We start from the raw sequence: 23,321 nt of genomic DNA on the forward strand, positions 1-23,321 counted from the left end.
TGTGTGAGTGTGTTTGTGTGTATCTGTGTGTGTGGGTGTGTATCTGTGTGAGTGTGTGTGTGTAACTGTGTGTGTGTGGGTGTGTTTCCCTGTGTGTGTGTCTGTGTGTGTGTATCTGTGTGTGTGTGTGTGTATGTTTGCATGTCTCTGTGTGTGTGAGTATGTGTGTCTGTGTGTGTGTGGGTGTGTGTGTCTATGTGAATGTGTGTGTGGGTGTGTGTGTATGTGAGTGTGTCTGTGTCTGTGTGTGTGTGTGCCTGTGTGTGTGTGTGCCTGTGTGTGTGTCTGTGTGTGTGTAAGTCAGTGTATCTGTGTGGGTGTGTGTCTGTGTGTGTGACTGTGTGTGTAAGTGTCTGTGTGTGAGTGTGTGTGTATGAGTGTGCCTGTATGTGTGTCTGTGTGTGTGAGTATGTGTGAGTGTGTGTGTGTGTCTGAGTGTCTGTGTGCGTGTGTCTGTGTGTGTCTGTGTGTGTGAGTGTGTGTGTGTGTCTGTGTATGTGTGTCTGTGTTGTGTGTGTGTCTTTGTGTGGGTGTGTGTGTGTCTGTGTGTGAGTGTGTGTGTCTGTGTGTGTGTCTATGTGAGTGTGTGTGTGAGTGTGTGTGTATGTAAGTGTGTGTGTGTGTGTGTGTGTGTGCCTGTGCGTGTGTGTCTGTGTGTATCTGTAAGTGCGTGTGTGTGAGTGTGTCTGTGTGTGAGGGTGTTTACGTGTATCTGTGTGTGTCTGTGGGTGTGTGCGTGTCTGTGTGTGCGTGGGTGTGTGTCTGTGTGTGAGGGTGTTTGCGTGTATCTGTGTGTGTCTGTGGGTCTGTGGGTGTCTGTGTGGGTGTCTGTGTGTGTGTCTGTGTGTGCGTGGGTGTGTGTCTGTGTCTGTGTGTGTGTGTGTGTAAGTCAGTGTATCTGTGTGGGTGTGTGTCTGTGTGTGTGACTGTGTGTGTAAGTGTCTGTGTGTGAGTGTGTGTGTGTGAGTGTGTCTGTGTGTGTCTGTGTGTGTGTGAGTATGTGTGAGTGTGTGTGTGTGTGTCTGAGTGTCTGTGTGCATGTGTCTGAGTGTCTGTGTGCATGTGTCTGTGTGTGTCTGTGTGTGTGAGTGTGTGTGTGTGTCTGTGTATGTGTGTCTGTGTATGTGGGTCTGTATGTGTCTGTGTGTGTGTCTTTGTGTGAGCGTGAGTGTGTGTGTGTCTGTGTGTGAGTGTGTGTGTGTATCTGTGTCTGTGTGTCTGTGTGTGTGTGTCTGTGTGTGTTTGTCTGTGTGTGTGTGTGAGTGTCCGTGTGTGTGTGTCAGTGTGTGTGTGTCTGTGTGTGTGTGTGCGAGTGTGTGGGTGTGTCTGTGTGTGTGAGTGTCTGTGTGGGTGTGTCTGTGTGTGTGTGAGTGTGTGTGTGTCTATGCGTGTGTATATCTGTGTGAGTGTGTGTGTTTCTGTGCGTGTGTGTCTGTGTATATCTGTAAGTGTGTGTGTGTGAGTGTGTCTGTGTGCGTTATTGTGTGTGTAAATGTCTGTGTGTGTGTGAGTGTCTGTGTGTGTGTCTGTGTGTGAGGGTGTTTGCGTGTATCTGTGTGTGTCTGTGGGTCTGTGGGTGACTGTGTGTGTGTCTGTGTGTGCTTGGGTGTGTGTCTGTGTCTGTGTGTGTGTGTGTGTGTCAGTGCATCTGTGTGGGTGTGTGTCTGTGTGTGAGTAACTGTGTGTGTGGGTGTTTTTCCCTGTGTGTGTGTCTGTGTCTGTGTATCTGTGTGTGTGTGTGTGTGAGAGTGTGTGTGTGTGTGTCTGTGTGTGTGTGAGTGTGTGTGTTTTTGTGTGTGTGTCTGTGTATTTGTGTGAGTGCATGTCTGTGTGTGTTTGTCTGTGTGTGTCTGTGAGTGTGACGGTGGGTGTGTAAGTGTCTGTGTGTGTGTGTGTGTGTGAGTGCGTGTGTGTCTATGTGTGTGTATATCTGTGTGAGTGTGTGTGTTTCTGTGCGTGTGTGTCTGTGTGCATCTGTAAGTGTGTGTGTGTGAGTGTGTCTGTGTGTGTGACTGTGTGTGTAAGTGTCTGTGTGTGTGTCTGTGTGTGAGGGTGTTTGTGTGTATCTGTGTGTGTCTGTGGGTGTGTGGGTGTCTGTGTGCGTGTCTGTGTGTGCGTGGGTGTGTGTCTGTGTGTGTATATGTGTGTGTGGGTGTGTGTGTGTGTGTCTGTGTGTGTGTGTGGGTGTCTGTGTGCGTGTCTGTGTGTATGTGTCTGTGTGCGTGTCTGTGTGTGTGTGAGTGTGTGTGTATGTGTGTGTGTCTATGTGAGTGTGTGTGTGTGTGTATGTGAGTGTGTCTGTGTGTGCCTGTGCGTGTGTGTCTGTGTGTATCTGTAAGTGTGTGTGTGTGTGTGTGAGTGTGTCTGTGTGTGTGACTGTGTGTGTAAGTGTCTGTGTGTGTGAGTGTCTGTGTGTGTCTGTGTGTGAGGGTGTTTGCGTGTATCTGTGTGTGTCTGTGGGTCTGTGGGTGTCTGTGTGTGTGTCTGTGTGTGCGTGGGTGTGTGTCTGTGTCTGTGTGTGTGTGTGTGAGTCAGTGTATCTGTGTGGGTGTGTGACTGTGTGTGTAAGTGTCTGTGTGTGAGTGTGTGTGAGTGTGTGTGTGTGTGTCTGTGTATGTGTGTCTGTGTATGTGGGTCTGTATGTGTGAGTGTGTGTGTCTGTGTGAGAGTGTGTGTGTCTGTGTGTGTGTGTGTGTGTATCTGTGTCTGTGTGTCTGTGTGTGTCTGTGTGTGTGTCTGTGTGTGTGTGTGTCTGTGTGTGTGTGAGTGTCCGTGTGGGTGTGTCTGTGTCTGTGTCTGTGTGTGTCTGTATGTGTGTGTGTGAGTGTGTGTGTGTGCGAGTGTGTGGGTGTGTCTGTGTGTGTGAGTGTCTGTGTCGGTGTGTCTGTGTGTGTATGAGTGCGTGTGTGTCTATGTGTGTGTATATCTGTGTGAGTGTGTGTGTTTCTGTGCGTGTGTGTCTGTGTGCATCTGTAAGTGTGTGTATGTGAGTGTGTCTGTGTGTGTGACTGTGTGTGTAAGTGTCTGTGTGTGTGTCTGTGTGTGAGGGTGTTTGCGTGTATCTGTGTGTGTCTGTGGGTGTGTGTGTGTCTGTGAGTGTGTGTGTATGTGTGTGTGGGTGTGTGTGTGTGTCTGTGTGTGTGAGTGTATGTGTCTGTGTGTGTGTCTATGTGAGTGTGTGTGTGAGTGTGTGTATGTGAGTGTGTCTGTGCGTGCCTGTGCGTGTGTGTCTGTGTGTATCTGTAAGTGTGTGTGTGTGTGAGTGTGTCTGTGTGTGTGACTGTGTGTGTAAGTGTCTGTGTGTGTGTGGGTGTCTGTGTGTGTCTGTGTGTGAGGGTGTTTGCGTGTATCTGTGTGTGTCTGTGGGTCTGTGGGTGCCTGTGTGTGTGTGTGTGTGTGCGTGGGTGTGTGTCTGTGTCTGTGTGTGTGTGTGTGAGTCAGTGTATCTGTGTGGGTGTGTGTCTGTGTGCGTGACTGTGTGTGTAAGTGTCTGTGTGTGAGTGTGTGTGTGAGTGTGTCTGTGTGTGTGTCTGTGTGTGTGTGAGTATGTGTGAGTGTGTGTGTGTGTGTCTGAGTGTCTGTGTGCGTGTGTCTGTGTGTGTCTGTGTGTGTGAGTGTGTGTGTGTGTCTGTGTATGTGTGTCTGTGTATGTGGGTCTATATGTGTCTGTGTGTGTGTCTTTGTGTGAGCGTGTGTGTGTGTGTGTCTGTGTGTGAGTGTGTGTGTGTATCTGTGTCTGTATGTCTGTGTGTGTGTGTGTCTGTGTGTGTTTGTCTGTGTGTGTCTGTGTGTGTGTGTCTGTGTGTGTGTGTGAGTGTCCGTGTGGGTGTGTCTGTGTCTGTGTGTGTGTCTATGTGAGTGTGTGTGTGAGTGTGTGTGTGTGTATGTGAGTGTGTCTGTGTGTGTCTGAGTGTGTGTGTGTGTGTGTGAGTGTGTGTGAGTGTGTGTGTCTGTGTGTGTGTCTATGTGAGTGTGTGTGTGAGTGTGTCTGTGTGTGCCTGTGCGTGTGTCTGTGTGTGCCTGTGCGTGTGTGTCTGTGTGTATCTGTAAGTGTGTGTGTGTGTGTGAGTGTGTCTGTGTGTGTGACTGTGTGTGTAAGTGTCTGTGTGTGTGTGAGTGTCTGTGTGTGTCTGTGTGTGAGGGTGTTTGCGTGTATCTGTGTGTGTCTGTGGGTCTGTGGGTGTCTGTGTGTGTGTCTGTGTGTGCGTGGGTGTGTGTCTGTGTCTGTGTGTGTGTGTGAGTCAGTGTATCTGTGTGGGTGTGTGACTGTGTGTGTAAGTGTCTGTGTGTGAGTGTGTGTGAGTGTGTGTGTGTGTGTGTCTGTGTATGTGTGTCTGGGTATGTGGGTCTGTATGTGTGAGTGTGTGTGTCTGTGTGAGAGTGTGTGTGTCTGTGTGTGAGTGTGTGTGTGTATCTGTGTCTGTGTGTCTGTGTGTGTGTCTGTGTGTGTGTGAGTGTCCGTGTGGGTGTGTCTGTGTCTGTGTCTGTGTGTGTCTGTATGTGTGTGTGTGAGTGTGTGTGTGTGCGAGTGTGTGGGTGTGTCTGTGTGTGTGAGTGTCTGTGTCGGTGTGTCTGTGTGTGTATGAGTGCGTGTGTGTCTATGTGTGTGTATATCTGTGTGAGTGTGTGTGTTTCTGTGCGTGTGTGTCTGTGTGCATCTGTAAGTGTGTGTATGTGAGTGTGTCTGTGTGTGTGTCTGTGTGTGAGTGTGTGTGTGTGTGTAACTGTGTGCGTGTGGGCATGTTTCTGTGTGTGTATCTGTGTGTGTGGGGGTCTGTGTGTGTATGTGTGTGTGTATGTGTGTGTATCTGTGCACGTGTGTGTGTGTGCATGTATCTGTGTGTATATGTGAGTGGGCGTGTGTCTGTGTGTCTGTGTTTGTCTGTGTGCATGTGGGTGTGTGTCTGTGTGTGTCTGTGTGTGTGTGAGTGTCTCTGTGTGTGAATGTCTGTGTGTGTGTGTGTCTGTGTGTGAGTGTGTTTCTATATCTGTGTGTGTGTGGGTGTGTGTGTGTATTTGAGTGTGTGTATGTGTGTGTGTGTGCCTGTATGCCCGTGTGTCTGTGCGTGTGTGGGTGCGTGTCTGTGTGAGTCTGTGTGTGTGTCTGTGTGTGAGTGTGCTTGTGTGTATGTCTGTGTGTGTGTGTGCGTGTGTGAGTGAGTGTGCGCGTGTGTGTGTCTGTGTCTGTGTGTGTGTCTGTGTCTGTGTGTGTGTATGTGTCTATGTGTGTGTCTGTGTGTATGTATGTGTGTATGTGTGTGTGTGAGTGTGTGTGTCTATGTGAGTGTGTGTGTGAGAATGTCTGTGTGCGTGTGTGTGTGTGTGTGTGTGTGTGTGTGTCTGTGTGTCTGTGTGTATCTGTGTGTCTGTGTGTGTGTAACTGTGTGTCTGCATGTGTTTCTATGTGTATCTGTGTGTGTGTGTGTGTGGGTGTGTTTCTGTGTGTGTGTCCGTGTGTGTGTGTCTGTGTGTGTGAGTCAGTGTATCTGTGTGTGTGTGTGGGTGCTTGTCTGTGTGTGTAACTGTGTGTGTGGGGGGTGTGATTCTGTGTGTGTATGTGTGTATCTGTGTGTGTGTGCGTGTGTGTGTGTCTATGTGTGTGTGATTGTCTCTGTGTGTGAGTGTCTGTGTGTGTGTGTGTCTGTGTGTGAGTGTGTTTCTGTATCTGTGTTTGTGTGGGTGTGTATGTGTCTGTGTCTGTGTGTCTGTGTGAGTGTGTGCCTGTTTGTGTGTTTATTTGAGTGTGTGGGTGCTTGTCTGTGTGTGTGTAACTGTGTGTGGGGGTGTGATTCTGTGTGTGTGTGTGTATCTGTGTGTGTGTGCGCGTGTGTGTGTGTCTGTCTGTGTGTGTCTATGTGTGTGTGAGTGTCTCTGTGTGGGAATGTCTGTGTGTGTGTGTGTGTCTGTGTGTGAGTGTGTTTCTATATCTGTGTGTGTGTGGGTGTGTGTGTGTCTGTGTCTGTGTGTCTGTGTGAGTGTGTGTGTGTGTGCCTGTTTGTGTGTTTATTTGAGTGTGTGTATATGTGTGTGTGTAACTGTGTGTGTGTGGGTGGGTGTGTTTCTGTGTGTGTGTCTGTATGTGTGTCTGTTTGTGTGAGTATGTGTGTGAGTCAGTGTATCTGTGTGTGGGTGTGGGTGTGTGTCTTTGTGTGTAACTGTGTGTGTGGGGTGTGATTCTGTGTGTGTGTGTGTGTGTCTGTGTGTCTGTGTGTGTGTCTGTCTGTGTGTGTGTCTGTGTGTATGTGTGTGTGTGAATGTGTGTGTGTGAATGTGTGTGTCCGTGTGTTTGTGAGTGTGTGAGTGTGTGTGTGTCTGTGTGTTTGTGTGAGTGTGTGTCTGTGTGTGTGTGTATCTGTGTGTGTGTATATGTGAGTGGGTGTGTGTCTGTGTGTCTGTGTTTGTCTGTGTGCGTGTGGGTGCGTGTCTGTGTGTCTGTGTGAGTGTGTGTGTGTGTGTATTTGAGTGCGTGTGTCTGTGTGTGTGTGGGTGCGTGTCTGTGTGAGTCTGTGTGTGTGTCTGTGTGTGAGTGTGCTTGTGTGTGTGTCTGTGTGTGTGTGCGTGTGTGAGTGAGTGCGCGTGTGTGTGTGTCTGTGTCTGTGTCTGTGTGTGTATGTGTCTATGTGTGTGTCTGTGTGTATGTGTGTGTGTGAGTGTGTGTGTGTGAGTGTGTGTGTCTATGTGAGTGCTTATGTGTGTGTGTGTGAGAGTGTCTGTGTGTGTATGGGTGTGTGTCTGTGTGGCTGTGTGTATGTCTGTGTGTGCGTGGGTGTATATCTGTGTGTCTGTGTGTGTGTAACTGTGTGTCTGCGTGTGTTTCTGTGTGTATCTGTGTGTGTGTGTAACTGTGTGTGTGGGTGTGTTTCTGTGTGTGTGTATCTGAGTGTGTGTGTGTGTCTGTGTGTGTGTCTGCCTGTGTGTGTGTGTGAGTGTCTCTGTGTGTGTGTCTGTGTGTGAGTGTGTGTCTATATCTGTGTGTGTCTGTGTGTGTGGGTGTGGGAGTGTCTGCGTGTGTGTGTCTGTGTGTGTGTGTGGGTGTGTGTCTGTGTGTGTGTAACTGTTTGTGTCTTTCTGTGTGTGTGTCTGTGTGTGTGTGTCTGTGTGTTTGTGTGAGTGTCTGTGTGTGTCTGTGTGTGTGACGGTGTGTGTGTAAGTGTCTGTGTGTGTGAGTGTGTCTGTGTGTGTGTGTCTGTGTATGTGGGTCAGTGTGTGTCTGTGTGTGTGTCTTTGCGTGAGTGTGAGTGTGTGTGTCTGTGTGTGTGTGGGTGTGTGTCTGTGTGTGTCTGTGGGTCTGTGTCAGTGTGTGTGTGAGTGTGTGTGTGAGTCTGTGTGTGTGTGTCTGTGTGTGTGCATGTGTCTGTGTGTGTGTCTGTGTATGTATATGTGTGTGTGTCTGTGTCTATGTGTGTCTATGTGAGTGTGTGTGTAAGTGTGTGTGCACGTCTGTTTGTGTGAGTGTGTGTGTGAGAGTGTCTGTGTGGGTGTGTCTGTGTGTGTGAGAGTGTCTGTGTGGGTGTGTGTGTGTGTGTGTATCTGTAAGTGTGTGTGTGTGAGAGTGTGTGTGTGTGAATGTCTGCGTTTGTGTATCTGTGTGTGATTGTGTGTGTGTGTATCTGTGTGTGTATCTGTGTGTGTCTGTGTGTGTGTGTCTGTGTTTACGTGGGTGAGTGTGTGTGTGTGTAACTGTGTGTGTGTTTCTGTGTGTGTGACTGTGTGTGTATCTCTGTGTGTCCTTGTATGTCTATGTGTGTGACTGTCTGTGTGTCTGTTTGTGTGTGTGAGTGTCTGTGTGTGAGTGTGTGTGTGGTGTGTATCTGTGTGTGTCTGTGTGTGTGTGGGTGGGTGTGTGTCTGTGTGTCTGTGCCTGTGTGTGTGTCTGTGTGTGTGTGTCACTGTGTGTGTGTGCAAGTGTTTCTGTGTGTGTTTGTTTCTGTGTGTGTCTGTGTGTGTGAGTCAGTGTATCTGTGTGTGTGGGTGTGTGTCTGTGTGTGAGTATGTGTGTGTGTCTGTGTGTATGTGTGTGTGTAGCTGCGTGAGTGTGTGTGTGTGGGTGTGTTTCTGTGTGTGTGTCTGTGTGTGTGTCTGTGAGTGTGTGTGTATGTGTGTGTGGGTGTGTGTGTGTGTCTGTGTGTGTGAGTGTGTGTGTCTGTGTGTGTGTCTATGTGAGTGTGTGTGTGAGTGTGTGTGTATGTGAGTGTGTCTGTGTGTGTGTCTGTGTGTATCTGTAAGTGTGTGTGTGTGTGAGTGTGTCTGTGTGTGTGACTGAGTGTGTAAGTGTCTGTGTGTGTGTGAGTGTCTGTGTGTGAGGGTGTTTGCGTGTATCTGTGTGTGTCTGTGGGTGCCTGTGTGTGTGTGTGTGTGTGCGTGGGTGTGTGTCTGTGTCTGTGTGTGTGTGAGTCAGTGTATCTGTGTGGGTGTGTGTCTGTGTGCGTGACTGTGTGTGTAAGTGTCTGTGTGTGAGTGTGTCTGTGTGTGTGTCTGTGTGTGTGTGAGTATGTGTGTGTGTGTCTGAGTGTCTGTGTGCGTGTGTCTGTGTGTGTCTGTTTGTGTGAGTGTGTGTGTGTCTGTGTATGTGTGTCTGTGTATGTGGGTCTGTATGTGTCTGTGTGTGTGTCTTTGTGTGAGCGTGTGTGTGTGTGTGTGTGTGTGTGTGTATCTGTGTCTGTATGTCTGTGTGTGTGTGTCTGTGTGTGTTTGTCTGTGTGTGTCTGTGTGTGTGTGTCTGTGTGTGTGTGTGTGTCTGTGTGTGTGTGAGTGTCCGTGTGGGTGTGTCTGTGTCTGTGTGTGTGTGTCTGTATGTGTGTGTGTCAGTGTGTGTGTGTGTCTGTGTGTGTGTGTGCGAGTGTGTGGGTGTGTCTGTGTGTGTGTGAGTGTTTGTGTGCGTGTCTGTGTGTGTGTGAGTGCGTGTGTGTCTATGTGTGTGTATATCTGTGTGAGTGTGTGTGTTTCTGTGCGTGTGTGTCTGTGTGTATCTGTAAGTGTGTGTGTGTGAGTGTGTCTGTGTGTGTTACTGTGTGTGTAAGTGTCTGTGTGTGTGTGAGTGTCTGTGTGTGTGTCTGTGTGAGGGTGTTTGCGTGTATCTGTCTGTGTCTGTGTGTCTGTGTGTGCTTGGGTGTGTGTCTGTGTCTGTGTGTGTGTGTGTGTGTGTGTGTGAGTCAGTGTATCTGTGTGGGTGTGTGTCTGTGTGTGAGTAACTGTGTGTGTGGGTGTTTTTCCCTGTGTGTGTGTCTGTGTCTGTGTATCTGTGTGTGTGTGTGTGTGTGTGTATGTGTGTGTGTCTGTGTTTAAGAGTGTGTGTCTGAGTGTATGTCTGTGTGTGTGTGAGTGTGTGTGTGTTTTTGTGTGTGTGTCTGTGTGTTTGTGTGAGTGTGTGTCTGTCTGTGTTTGTGTCTGTGTGTGTGAGTGTGTGTGAGTGTGCCTGTATGTGTGTCTGTGTGTGTGTGTGAGAGTGTGTGTGTGTCTGTGTGTGTGTGAGTGTGTGTGTGTCTGTGTCTGTGTGTGTGACTGTGTGTGTAAGTGTCTGTGTGTATGAGTGTGTGTGTGTGAGCGTGTCTGTGTGTGTGTGAGTGCATCTGTGTGTGTGTGTGTCTGTGTGTGTCTGTGTGCGTGTGTCTGTGTGCGTGAGTGTGTGTGTGTCTGTGTATGTGTGTCTGTGTATGTGGGTCTATGTGTGTCTGTGTGTGTCTTTGTGTGAGCGTGAGTGTGTGTGTGTGTCTGTGTGAGAGTGTGTGTGCCTGTTTGTGAGTGTGTGTGTGAGGGTGTTTGCGTGTATCTGTGTGTGTCTGTGGTTGTGTGGGTGTCTGTGTGTGTGTCTGTGTATGTGGGTCTATGTGTGTCTGTGTGTGTGTCTTTGTGTGAGCGTGAGTGTGTGTGTGTGTCTGTGTGAGAGTGTGTGTGCCTGTGTGTGATTGTGTGTGTGAGGGTGTTTGCGTGTATCTGTGTGTGTCTGTGGTTATGTGGGTGTCTGTGTGTGTGTCTGTGTGTGCGTGTGTGTGTGTCTGTGTCTGTGGGTGTGTGTGTGTGTGTGTGTGTGTATCTGTGTCTGTATGTCTGTGTGTGTGTGTCTGTGTGTGTTTGTCTGTGTGTGTCTGTGTGTGTGTGTCTGTGTGTGTGTGTGTGTCTGTGTGTGTGTGAGTGTCCGTGTGGGTGTGTCTGTGTCTGTGTGTGTGTGTCTGTATGTGTGTGTGTCAGTGTGTGTGTGTGTCTGTGTGTGTGTGCGAGTGTGTGGGTGTGTCTGTGTGTGTGTGAGTGTTTGTGTGCGTGTCTGTGTGTGTGTGAGTGCGTGTGTGTCTATGTGTGTGTATATCTGTGTGAGTGTGTGTGTTTCTGTGCGTGTGTGTCTGTGTGTATCTGTAAGTGTGTGTGTGTGAGTGTGTCTGTGTGTGTTACTGTGTGTGTAAGTGTCTGTGTGTGTGTGAGTGTCTGTGTGTGTGTCTGTGTGAGGGTGTTTGCGTGTATCTGTCTGTGTCTGTGTGTCTGTGTGTGCTTGGGTGTGTGTCTGTGTCTGTGTGTGTGTGTGTGTGTGTGTGAGTCAGTGTATCTGTGTGGGTGTGTGTCTGTGTGTGAGTAACTGTGTGTGTGGGTGTTTTTCCCTGTGTGTGTGTCTGTGTCTGTGTATCTGTGTGTGTGTGTGTGTGTGTGTCTGTGTTTAAGAGTGTGTGTCTGAGTGTATGTCTGTGTGTGTGTGAGTGTGTGTGTGTTTTTGTGTGTGTGTCTGTGTGTTTGTGTGAGTGTGTGTCTGTCTGTGTTTGTGTCTGTGTGTGTGAGTGTGTGTGAGTGTGCCTGTATGTGTGTCTGTGTGTGTGTGTGAGAGTGTGTGTGTGTCTGTGTGTGTGTGAGTGTGTGTGTGTCTGTGTCTGTGTGTGTGACTGTGTGTGTAAGTGTCTGTGTGTATGAGTGTGTGTGTGTGAGCGTGTCTGTGTGTGTGTGAGTGCATCTGTGTGTGTGTGTGTCTGTGTGTGTCTGTGTGCGTGTGTCTGTGTGCGTGAGTGTGTGTGTGTCTGTGTATGTGTGTCTGTGTATGTGGGTCTATGTGTGTCTGTGTGTGTCTTTGTGTGAGCGTGAGTGTGTGTGTGTGTCTGTGTGAGAGTGTGTGTGCCTGTTTGTGAGTGTGTGTGTGAGGGTGTTTGCGTGTATCTGTGTGTGTCTGTGGTTGTGTGGGTGTCTGTGTGTGTGTCTGTGTATGTGGGTCTATGTGTGTCTGTGTGTGTGTCTTTGTGTGAGCGTGAGTGTGTGTGTGTGTCTGTGTGAGAGTGTGTGTGCCTGTGTGTGATTGTGTGTGTGAGGGTGTTTGCGTGTATCTGTGTGTGTCTGTGGTTATGTGGGTGTCTGTGTGTGTGTCTGTGTGTGCGTGTGTGTGTGTCTGTGTCTGTGGGTGTGTGTGTGTGTGAGTCAGTGTATCTGTGTGGGTGTGTGTCTGTGTGTGAGTATGTGTGTGTGTAACTGTGTATGTTGGTGTGTTTCCCTGTGTGTGTGTCTGTGTCTGTGTATGTGTGTGTGTGTGAGTGTGTGTGTGTGAGCGTGTCTCTGTGTGTGTGTATGTGTGTGTGTCTGTGTGTGAGTGTGTGTGTGTTTGAGTGTGTGTGAGTGTGTGTGTATTTGAGTGTGTGAGTGTCTGTGTATGTGGGTCTGTGTGTGTCTGTGTGTGTGCATGACTGTGTGTATGTCTGGGTGTGTGTGTCTTTGTGTGAGTGTGAGTGTGTGTGTGTCTGTGTGAGAGTGTGTGTGTGTCAGTGAGTGTGTATTTGTGTGGGTCTGAGTGTGTGTCTGTGTGTCTGTGTGTGTGTCAGTGTGTGCGTGGGTGTGTGTCTCTGTGTGTGTCTGTATCTGTGTGTGTGGATGTGTCTGTATGTGTGTGTGTCTGTGTATGTATGTATGTGTGTGCCTGTGTGTATGTGTGTGTGTGAGTGTGTGTGTCTGATTGTGTGTCCATGTGAGTCTGTGTGTGTGAGTGTCTGTGTGTGTGTGTGTCTGTGTGTGTGCGAGACTGTGTGGGTGTGTATGTGTGTCTGTGTATGTGGGTCTGTGTGTGTCCGTGTGTGTGTCTTTGTGTGAGCGTGAGTGTGTGTGTGTCTGTGTGAGAGTGTGTGTGTCTGTGTGTGAGTGTGTGTGTGTATCTGTGTGTGTGTATCTGTGTCTGTGTGTGCGTGTCTGTGTGTGTGTGTGTCTGTGTGTGTGTGAGTGTCTGTGTGGGTGTGTCTCTGTGTGTGAGTGTCTGTGTGGGTGTATTTCTGGATGTGTCTGTGTGAGTGTCTCTGTGTGGGTGTGTGTCTGTATCTGTGTGTGTGTATGTGTCTGTGTGTGTGTGTCTGTGTATGTATATGTGTGTGTGCCTGTGTGTATGTGTGTGTCTATGTGAGTGTGTGAGTGTGTGTATGTGTGTGTGTGTGAGTTTGTCTGTGTGTGTGTGCCTGTGTGTGTGTCCGTGTGTGTGTGTCTGTGTTTGTTTGTGTGTGAGTGTCTGTGTGTGTCTGTGTATGTGGGTCTGTGTGTGTCTTTGTGTGTGCATGACTGTGTGTGTGTGTGTGTCTGTGAGTGAGTGTCTGTCTGTGTATGTGGGTGTGTGTGTGTCTGTGTGTGTGCATGACTGTGTGTGTGTCTGGATGTGTGTGTCTTTGTGTGAGTGTGAGCGTGTGTGTGTGTCTGTTTGAGAGTGTGTGTGTGTGACAGTGTATGAGTGTGTGTGTGTATCTGTGTGGGTCTGTGTGTGTGTCTGTGTGTGTGTCTGTGTGTGCGTGGGTGTGTGTCTCTGTGTGTGTCTGTGTCTGTGTGTATGTATGTGTCTGTGTGTGTGTCTGTGTATGTATGTATGTGTGTGTGTGAGTGTGTGTCTGTTTGTGTGTCTATGTGAGTCAGAGTGTGTGTGTGTGTGTGTGTGTGTGGGTGTGTCTTTGTGTGTGTGAGTGTCTGTGTGGGTGTGTCTGTGTGTGTGCGAGTGTGTGGGTGTGTCAGTGTGTATCTGTGTGTGTGTGGGTGTGTTTCTGAGTGTGTGTGTCTGTGTGTGTGTGCGTCTGTGTGTGTGTGTCTGTGTGTATGTGTCAGTCTGTGTGTGTATGTGTGTGTGTCTGTGTGTATGTGTGTGTCTGCGTGTGTGTATCTGTGTGAGTGTGTGTGTCTGTGTGTGCGTGTGTGTGTGTATCTGTGTGTGTTTATGTGTGTGTGTGTGTGTGAGTGTGTTTGTGTGTATCTGTGTGTGTGGGTGTGTATCTGTGTGAGTGTGTGTGTGTAACTGTGTGTGTGTGGGTGTGTTTCCCTGTGTGTGTGTCTGTGTGTGTGTATCTGTGTGTGTGTGTGTGTGTATGTTTGCATGTCTGTGTGTGTGTGAGTATGTGTGTCTGTGTGTGTGTGGGTGTGTGTGTGTGTGTCTGAGTGTGTGTCTGTGTGTGCGAGTGTGTGTGTGTCTATGTGAATGTGTGTGTGAGTGTGTGTGTATGTGAGTGTGTCTGTGTCTGTGTGTGTGCATGCCTGTGTGTGTGTGTGCCTGTGTGTGTGTCTGTGTGTGTGTAAGTCAGTGTATCTGTGTGGGTGTGTGTCTGTGTGTGTGACTGTGTGTGTAAGTGTCTGTGTGTGAGTGTGCCTGTGTGTTTGTCTGTGTGTGTGAGTATGTGTGAGTGTGTGTGTGTGTCTGAGTGTCTGTGTGTGTGAGTGTGTGTGTGTGTCTGTGTATGTGTGTCTGTGTTGTGTGTGTGTCTTTGTGTGAGTGTGTGTGTGTCTGTGTGTGAGTGTGTGTGTCTGTGTGTGTGTCTATGTGAGTGTGTGTGTGAGTGTGTGTGTATGTAAGTGTGTGTGTGTGTGTGTGTGTGTGTGTGTGCCTGTGCGTGTGTGTCTGTGTGTATCTGTAAGTGCGTGTGTGTGAGTGTGTCTGTGTGTGAGGGTGTTTACGTGTATCTGTGTGTGTCTGTGGGTGTGTGCGTGTCTGTGTGTGCGTGGGTGTGTGTCTGTGTGTGAGGGTGTTTGCGTGTATCTGTGTGTGTCTGTGGGTCTGTGGGTGTCTGTGTGGGTGTCTGTGTGTGTGTCTGTGTGTGCGTGGGTGTGTGTCTGTGTCTGTGTGTGTGTGTGTGTGTAAGTCAGTGTATCTGTGTGGGTGTGTGACTGTGTGTGTAAGTGTCTGTGTGTGAGTGTGTGTGTGTGAGTGTGTCTGTGTGTGTCTGTGTGTGTGTGAGTATGTGTGAGTGTGTGTGTGTGTGTCTGAGTGTCTGTGTGCATGTGTCTGAGTGTCTGTGTGCATGTGTCTGTGTGTGTCTGTGTGTGTGAGTGTGTGTGTGTGTCTGTGTATGTGTGTCTGTGTATGTGGGTCTGTATGTGTCTGTGTGTGTGTCTTTGTGTGAGCGTGAGTGTGTGTGTGTCTGTGTGTGAGTGTGTGTGTGTCTGTGTGTCTGTGTGTGTGTGTCTGTGTGTGTTTGTCTGTGTGTGTGTGTGAGTGTCCGTGTGTGTGTGTCAGTGTGTGTGTGTCTGTGTGTGTGTGTGCGAGTGTGTGGGTGTGTCTGTGTGTGTGAGTGTCTGTGTGGGTGTGTCTGTGTGTGTGTGAGTGTGTGTGTGTCTATGCGTGTGTATATCTGTGTGAGTGTGTGTGTTTCTGTGCGTGTGTGTCTGTGTATATCTGTAAGTGTGTGTGTGTGAGTGTGTCTGTGTGCGTTATTGTGTGTGTAAATGTCTGTGTGTGTGTGAGTGTCTGTGTGTGTGTCTGTGTGTGAGGGTGTTTGCGTGTATCTGTGTGTGTCTGTGGGTCTGTGGGTGACTGTGTGTGTCTGTGTCTGTGTATCTGTGTGTGTGTGTGTGTGAGAGTGTGTGTGTGTGTGTCTGTGTGTGTGTGAGTGTGTGTGTTTTTGTGTGTGTGTCTGTGTATTTGTGTGAGTGCATGTCTGTGTGTGTTTGTCTGTGTGTGTCTGTGTGTGTGACGGTGGGTGTGTAAGTGTCTGTGTGTGTGTGTGTGTGTGAGTGCGTGTGTGTCTATGTGTGTGTATATCTGTGTGAGTGTGTGTGTTTCTGTGCGTGTGTGTCTGTGTGCATATGTAAGTGTGTGTGTGTGAGTGTGTCTGTGTGTGTGTCTGTGTGTGTAAGTGTCTGTGTGTGTGTCTGTGTGTGAGGGTGTTTGTGTGTATCTGTGTGTGTCTGTGGGTGTGTGGGTGTCTGTGTGCGTGTCTGTGTGTGCGTGGGTGTGTGTCTGTGTGTGTATATGTGTGTGTGGGTGTGTGTGTGTGTGTCTGAGTGTGTGTGTGGGTGTCTGTGTGCGTGTCTGTGTGTATGTGTCTGTGTGCGTGTCTGTGTGTGCGTGAGTGTGTGTGTATGTGTGTGTGGGTGTGTGTGTGTCTGTGTGTGTGAGTGTGTGTGTCTGTGTGTGTGTCTATGTGAGTGTGTGTGTGAGTGTGTGTGTGTGTATGTGAGTGTGTCTGTGTGTGCCTGTGCGTGTGTGTCTGTGTGTATCTGTAAGTGTGTGTGTGTGTGTGTGTGTGTGAGTGTGTCTGTGTGTGTGACTGTGTGTGTAAGTGTCTGTGTGTGTGTGAATGTCTGTGTGTGTCTGTGTGTGAGGGTGTTTGCGTGTATCTGTGTGTGTCTGTGGGTCTGTGGGTGTCTGTGTGTGTGTCTGTGTGTGCGTGGGTGTGTGTCTGTGTCTGTGTGTGTGTGTGTGAGTCAGTGTATCTGTGTGGGTGTGTGACTGTGTGTGTAAGTGTCTGTGTGTGAGTGTGTGTGAGTGTGTGTGTGTGTGTCTGTGTATGTGTGTCTGTGTATGTGGGTCTGTATGTGTGAGTGTGTGTGTCTGTGTGAGAGTGTGTGTGTCTGTGTGTGAGTGTGTGTGTGTATCTGTGTCTGTGTGTCTGTGTGTGTCTGTGTGTGTGTCTGTGTGTGTGTGTGTCTGTGTGTGTGTGAGTGTCCGTGTGGGTGTGTCTGTGTCTGTGTGTGTCTGTATGTGTGTGTGTGAGTGTGTGTGTGTGCGAGTGTGTGGGTGTGTCTGTGTGTGTGAGTGTCTGTGTCGGTGTGTCTGTGTGTGTATGAGTGCGTGTGTGTCTATGTGTGTGTATATCTGTGTGAGTGTGTGTGTTTCTGTGCGTGTGTGTCTGTGTGCATCTGTAAGTGTGTGTATGTGAGTGTGTCTGTGTGTGTGACTGTGTGTGTAAGTGTCTGTGTGTGTGTCTGTGTGTGAGGGTGTTTGCGTGTATCTGTGTGTGTCTGTGGGTGTGTGTGTGTCTGTGAGTGTGTGTGTATGTGTGTGTGGGTGTGTGAGTGTGTCTGTGTGTGTGACTGTGTGTGTAAGTGTCTGTGTGTGTGTGAGTGTCTGTGTGTGTCTGTGTGTGAGGGTGTTTGCGTGTATCTGTGTGTGTCTGTGGGTCTGTGGGTGTCTGTGTGTGCGTGGGTGTGTGTCTGTGTCTGTGTGTGTGTGTGTGAGTCAGTGTATCTGTGTGGGTGTGTGTCTGTGTGTGAGTATGTGTGTGTGTGTAACTGTGTATGTTGGTGTGTTTCCCTGTGTGTGTGTCTGTGTCTGTGTATGTGTGTGTGTGTGAGTGTGTGTGTGTGAGCGTGTCTCTGTGTGTGTGTATGTGTGTGTGTCTGTGTGTGAGTGTGTGTGTGTTTGAGTGTGTGTGAGTGTGTGTGTATTTGAGTGTGTGAGTGTCTGTGTATGTGGGTCTGTGTGTGTCTGTGTGTGTGCATGACTGTGTGTATGTCTGGGTGTGTGTGTCTTTGTGTGAGTGTGAGTGTGTGTGTGTCTGTGTGAGAGTGTGTGTGTGTCAGTGAGTGTGTATTTGTGTGGGTCTGAGTGTGTGTCTGTGTGTCTGTGAGTGTGTCAGTGTGTGCGTGGGTGTGTGTCTCTGTGTGTGTCTGTATCTGTGTGTGTGGATCTGTCTGTATGTGTGTGTGTCTGTGTATGTATGTATGTGTGTGCCTGTGTGTATGTGTGTGTGTGAGTGTGTGTGTCTGATTGTGTGTCCATGTGTGTCTGTGTGTGTGAGTGTCTGTGTGTGTGTGTGTCTGTGTGTGTGCGAGACTGTGTGGGTGTGTATGTGTGTCTGTGTATGTGGGTCTGTGTGTGTCCGTGTGTGTGTCTTTGTGTGAGCGTGAGTGTGTGTGTGTCTGTGTGAGAGTGTGTGTGTCTGTGTGTGAGTGTGTGTGTGTATCTGTGTGTGTGTATCTGTGTCTGTGTGTGCGTGTCTGTGTGTGTGTGTGTCTGTGTGTGTGTGAGTGTCTGTGTGGGTGTGTCTGTGTGTGTGAGTGTCTGTGTGGGTGTATTTCTGGATGTATCTGTGTGTCTGTGTGAGTGTCTCTGTGTGGGTGTGTGTCTGTATCTGTGTGTGTGTATGTGTCTGTGTGTGTGTGTCTGTGTATGTATATGTGTGTGTGCCTGTGTGTATGTGTGTGTCTATGTGAGTGTGTGAGTGTGTGTATGTGTGTGTGTGTGTGAGTTTGTCTGTGTGTGTGTGCCTATGTGTGTGTCCGTGTGTGTGTGTCTGTGTTTGTTTGTGTGTGAGTGTCTGTGTGTGTCTGTGTATGTGGGTCTGTGTGTGTCTTTGTGTGTGCATGACTGTGTGTGTGTGTGTGTCTGTGAGTGAGTGTCTGTCTGTGTATGTGGGTGTGTGTGTGTCTGTGTGTGTGCATGACTGTGTGTGTGTCTGGATGTGTGTGTCTTTGTGTGAGTGTGAGCGTGTGTGTGTGTCTGTTTGAGAGTGTGTGTGTGTGACAGTGTATGAGTGTGTGTGTGTATCTGTGTGGGTCTGTGTGTGTGTCTGTGTGTGTGTCTGTGTGTGCGTGGGTGTGTGTCTCTGTGTGTGTCTGTGTCTGTGTGTATGTATGTGTCTGTGTATGTGTCTGTGTATGTATGTATGTGTGTGTGTGAGTGTGTGTCTGTTTGTGTGTCGATGTGAGTCAGAGTGTGTGTGTGTGTGTGTGTGTGGGTGTGTCTTTGTGTGTGTGAGTGTCTGTGTGGGTGTGTCTGTGTGTGTGCGAGTGTGTGGGTGTGTCAGTGTGTATCTGTGTGTGTGTGGGTGTGTTTCTGAGTGTGTGTGTCTGTGTGTGTGTGCGTCTGTGTGTGTGTGTCTGTGTGTATGTGTCAGTCTGTGTGTGTATGTGTGTGTGTCTGTGTGTATGTGTGTGTCTGCGTGTGTGTATCTGTGTGAGTGTGTGTGTCTGTGTGTGCGTGTGTGTGTGTATCTGTGTGTGTTTATGTGTGTGTGTGTGTGAGTGTGTTTGTGTGTATCTGTGTGTGTGGGTGTGTATCTGTGTGAGTGTGTGTGTGTAACTGTGTGTGTGTGGGTGTGTTTCCCTGTGTGTGTGTCTGTGTGTGTGTATCTGTGTGTGTGTGTGTGTATGTTTGCATGTCTCTGTGTGTGTGAGTATGTGTGTCTGTGTGTGTGTGGGTGTGTGTGTCTATGTGAATGTGTGTGTGGGTGTGTGTGTATGTGAGTGTGTCTGTGTCTGTGTGTGTGTGTGCCTGTGTGTGTGTGTGCCTGTGTGTGTGTCTGTGTGTGTGTAAGTCAGTGTATCTGTGTGGGTGTGTGTCTGTGTGTGTGACTGTGTGTGTAAGTGTCTGTGTGTGAGTGTGTGTGTATGAGTGTGCCTGTATGTGTGTCTGTGTGTGTGAGTATGTGTGAGTGTGTGTGTGTGTCTGAGTGTCTGTGTGCGTGTGTCTGTGTGTGTCTGTGTGTGTGAGTGTGTGTGTGTGTCTGTGTATGTGTGTCTGTGTTGTGTGTGTGTCTTTGTGTGGGTGTGTGTGTGTCTGTGTGTGAGTGTGTGTGTCTGTGTGTGTGTCTATGTGAGTGTGTGTGTGAGTGTGTGTGTATGTAAGTGTGTGTGTGTGTGTGTGTGTGTGTGTGCCTGTGCGTGTGTGTCTGTGTGTATCTGTAAGTGCGTGTGTGTGAGTGTGTCTGTGTGTGAGGGTGTTTACGTGTATCTGTGTGTGTCTGTGGGTGTGTGCGTGTCTGTGTGTGCGTGGGTGTGTGTCTGTGTGTGAGGGTGTTTGCGTGTATCTGTGTGTGTCTGTGGGTCTGTGGGTGTCTGTGTGGGTGTCTGTGTGTGTGTCTGTGTGTGCGTGGGTGTGTGTCTGTGTCTGTGTGTGTGTGTGTGTAAGTCAGTGTATCTGTGTGGGTGTGTGTCTGTGTGTGTGACTGTGTGTGTAAGTGTCTGTGTGTGAGTGTGTGTGTGTGAGTGTGTCTGTGTGTGTCTGTGTGTGTGTGAGTATGTGTGAGTGTGTGTGTGTGTGTCTGAGTGTCTGTGTGCATGTGTCTGAGTGTCTGTGTGCATGTGTCTGTGTGTGTCTGTGTGTGTGAGTGTGTGTGTGTGTCTGTGTATGTGTGTCTGTGTATGTGGGTCTGTATGTGTCTGTGTGTGTGTCTTTGTGTGAGCGTGAGTGTGTGTGTGTCTGTGTGTGAGTGTGTGTGTGTATCTGTGTCTGTGTGTCTGTGTGTGTGTGTCTGTGTGTGTTTGTCTGTGTGTGTGTGTGAGTGTCCGTGTGTGTGTGTCAGTGTGTGTGTGTCTGTGTGTGTGTGTGCGAGTGTGTGGGTGTGTCTGTGTGTGTGAGTGTCTGTGTGGGTGTGTCTGTGTGTGTGTGAGTGTGTGTGTGTCTATGCGTGTGTATATCTGTGTGAGTGTGTGTGTTTCTGTGCGTGTGTGTCTGTGTATATCTGTAAGTGTGTGTGTGTGAGTGTGTCTGTGTGCGTTATTGTGTGTGTAAATGTCTGTGTGTGTGTGAGTGTCTGTGTGTGTGTCTGTGTGTGAGGGTGTTTGCGTGTATCTGTGTGTGTCTGTGGGTCTGTGGGTGACTGTGTGTGTGTCTGTGTGTGCTTGGGTGTGTGTCTGTGTCTGTGTGTGTGTGTGTGTGTCAGTGCATCTGTGTGGGTGTGTGTCTGTGTGTGAGTAACTGTGTGTGTGGGTGTTTTTCCCTGTGTGTGTGTCTGTGTCTGTGTATCTGTGTGTGTGTGTGTGTGAGAGTGTGTGTGTGTGTGTCTGTGTGTGTGTGAGTGTGTGTGTTTTTGTGTGTGTGTCTGTGTATTTGTGTGAGTGCATGTCTGTGTGTGTTTGTCTGTGTGTGTCTGTGAGTGTGACGGTGGGTGTGTAAGTGTCTGTGTGTGTGTGTGTGTGTGAGTGCGTGTGTGTCTATGTGTGTGTATATCTGTGTGAGTGTGTGTGTTTCTGTGCGTGTGTGTCTGTGTGCATCTGTAAGTGTGTGTGTGTGAGTGTGTCTGTGTGTGTGACTGTGTGTGTAAGTGTCTGTGTGTGTGTCTGTGTGTGAGGGTGTTTGTGTGTATCTGTGTGTGTCTGTGGGTGTGTGGGTGTCTGTGTGCGTGTCTGTGTGTGCGTGGGTGTGTGTCTGTGTGTGTATATGTGTGTGTGGGTGTGTGTGTGTGTGTCTGTGTGTGTGTGTGGGTGTCTGTGTGCGTGTCTGTGTGTATGTGTCTGTGTGCGTGTCTGTGTGTGTGTGAGTGTGTGTGTATGTGTGTGTGTCTATGTGAGTGTGTGTGTGTGTGTATGTGAGTGTGTCTGTGTGTGCCTGTGCGTGTGTGTCTGTGTGTATCTGTAAGTGTGTGTGTGTGTGTGTGAGTGTGTCTGTGTGTGTGACTGTGTGTGTAAGTGTCTGTGTGTGTGAGTGTCTGTGTGTGTCTGTGTGTGAGGGTGTTTGCGTGTATCTGTGTGTGTCTGTGGGTCTGTGGGTGTCTGTGTGTGTGTCTGTGTGTGCGTGGGTGTGTGTCTGTGTCTGTGTGTGTGTGTGTGAGTCAGTGTATCTGTGTGGGTGTGTGACTGTGTGTGTAAGTGTCTGTGTGTGAGTGTGTGTGAGTGTGTGTGTGTGTGTCTGTGTATGTGTGTCTGTGTATGTGGGTCTGTATGTGTGAGTGTGTGTGTCTGTGTGAGAGTGTGTGTGTCTGTGTGTGTGTGTGTGTGTATCTGTGTCTGTGTGTCTGTGTGTGTCTGTGTGTGTGTCTGTGTGTGTGTGTGTCTGTGTGTGTGTGAGTGTCCGTGTGGGTGTGTCTGTGTCTGTGTCTGTGTGTGTCTGTATGTGTGTGTGTGAGTGTGTGTGTGTGCGAGTGTGTGGGTGTGTCTGTGTGTGTGAGTGTCTGTGTCGGTGTGTCTGTGTGTGTATGAGTGCGTGTGTGTCTATGTGTGTGTATATCTGTGTGAGTGTGTGTGTTTCTGTGCGTGTGTGTCTGTGTGCATCTGTAAGTGTGTGTATGTGAGTGTGTCTGTGTGTGTGACTGTGTGTGTAAGTGTCTGTGTGTGTGTCTGTGTGTGAGGGTGTTTGCGTGTATCTGTGTGTGTCTGTGGGTGTGTGTGTGTCTGTGAGTGTGTGTGTATGTGTGTGTGGGTGTGTGTGTGTGTCTGTGTGTGTGAGTGTATGTGTCTGTGTGTGTGTCTATGTGAGTGTGTGTGTGAGTGTGTGTGTATGTGAGTGTGTCTGTGCGTGCCTGTGCGTGTGTGTCTGTGTGTATCTGTAAGTGTGTGTGTGTGTGAGTGTGTCTGTGTGTGTGACTGTGTGTGTAAGTGTCTGTGTGTGTGTGAGTGTCTGTGTGTGTCTGTGTGTGAGGGTGTTTGCGTGTATCTGTGTGTGTCTGTGGGTCTGTGGGTGCCTGTGTGTGTGTGTGTGTGTGCGTGGGTGTGTGTCTGTGTCTGTGTGTGTGTGTGTGAGTCAGTGTATCTGTGTGGGTGTGTGTCTGTGTGCGTGACTGTGTGTGTAAGTGTCTGTGTGTGAGTGTGTGTGTGAGTGTGTCTGTGTGTGTGTCTGTGTGTGTGTGAGTATGTGTGAGTGTGTGTGTGTGTGTCTGAGTGTCTGTGTGCGTGTGTCTGTGTGTGTCTGTGTGTGTGAGTGTGTGTGTGTGTCTGTGTATGTGTGTCTGTGTATGTGGGTCTATATGTGTCTGTGTGTGTGTCTTTGTGTGAGCGTGTGTGTGTGTGTGTCTGTGTGTGAGTGTGTGTGTGTATCTGTGTCTGTATGTCTGTGTGTGTGTGTGTCTGTGTGTGTTTGTCTGTGTGTGTCTGTGTGTGTGTGTCTGTGTGTGTGTGTGAGTGTCCGTGTGGGTGTGTCTGTGTCTGTGTGTGTGTCTATGTGAGTGTGTGTGTGAGTGTGTGTGTGTGTATGTGAGTGTGTCTGTGTGTGTCTGAGTGTGTGTGTGTGTGTGTGAGTGTGTGTGAGTGTGTGTGTCTGTGTGTGTGTCTATGTGAGTGTGTGTGTGAGTGTGTCTGTGTGTGCCTGTGCGTGTGTCTGTGTGTGCCTGTGCGTGTGTGTCTGTGTGTATCTGTAAGTGTGTGTGTGTGTGTGAGTGTGTCTGTGTGTGTGACTGTGTGTGTAAGTGTCTGTGTGTGTGTGAGTGTCTGTGTGTGTCTGTGTGTGAGGGTGTTTGCGTGTATCTGTGTGTGTCTGTGGGTCTGTGGGTGTCTGTGTGTGTGTCTGTGTGTGCGTGGGTGTGTGTCTGTGTCTGTGTGTGTGTGTGAGTCAGTGTATCTGTGTGGGTGTGTGACTGTGTGTGTAAGTGTCTGTGTGTGAGTGTGTGTGAGTGTGTGTGTGTGTGTGTCTGTGTATGTGTGTCTGTGTATGTGGGTCTGTATGTGTGAGTGTGTGTGTCTGTGTGAGAGTGTGTGTGTCTGTGTGTGAGTGTGTGTGTGTATCTGTGTCTGTGTGTCTGTGTGTGTGTCTGTGTGTGTGTGAGTGTCCGTGTGGGTGTGTCTGTGTCTGTGTCTGTGTGTGTCTGTATGTGTGTGTGTGAGTGTGTGTGTGTGCGAGTGTGTGGGTGTGTCTGTGTGTGTGAGTGTCTGTGTCGGTGTGTCTGTGTGTGTATGAGTGCGTGTGTGTCTATGTGTGTGTATATCTGTGTGAGTGTGTGTGTTTCTGTGCGTGTGTGTCTGTGTGCATCTGTAAGTGTGTGTATGTGAGTGTGTCTGTGTGTGTGACTGTGTGTGTAAGTGTCTGTGTGTGTGTCTGTGTGTGATGGTGTTTGCGTGTATCTGTGTGTGTCTGTGGGTGTGTGTGTGTCTGTGAGTGTGTGTGTATGTGTGTGTGTGTGTGTGAGTGTGTCTGTGTGTGTGACTGTGTGTGTAAGTGTCTGTGTGTGTGTGAGTGTCTGTGTGTGTCTGTGTGTGAGGGTGTTTGCGTGTATCTGTGTGTGTCTGTGGGTCTGTGGGTGTCTGTGTGTGTGTCTGTGTGTGCGTGGGTGTGTGTCTGTGTCTGTGTGTGTGTGTGTGAGTCAGTGTATCTGTGTGGGTGTGTGACTGTGTGTGTAAGTGTCTGTGTGTGAGTGTGTGTGAGTGTGTGTGTGTGTGTCTGTGTATGTGTGTCTGTGTATGTGGGTCTGTATGTGTGAGTGTGTGTGTGTCTGTGTGAGAGTGTGTGTGTCTGTGTGTGAGTGTGT

The sequence above is a fragment of the Chiloscyllium punctatum genome, chromosome 19, assembly GCF_047496795.1.
Source record: "Chiloscyllium punctatum isolate Juve2018m chromosome 19, sChiPun1.3, whole genome shotgun sequence".
Taxonomy (NCBI): Eukaryota; Metazoa; Chordata; class Chondrichthyes; order Orectolobiformes; family Hemiscylliidae; genus Chiloscyllium; species Chiloscyllium punctatum.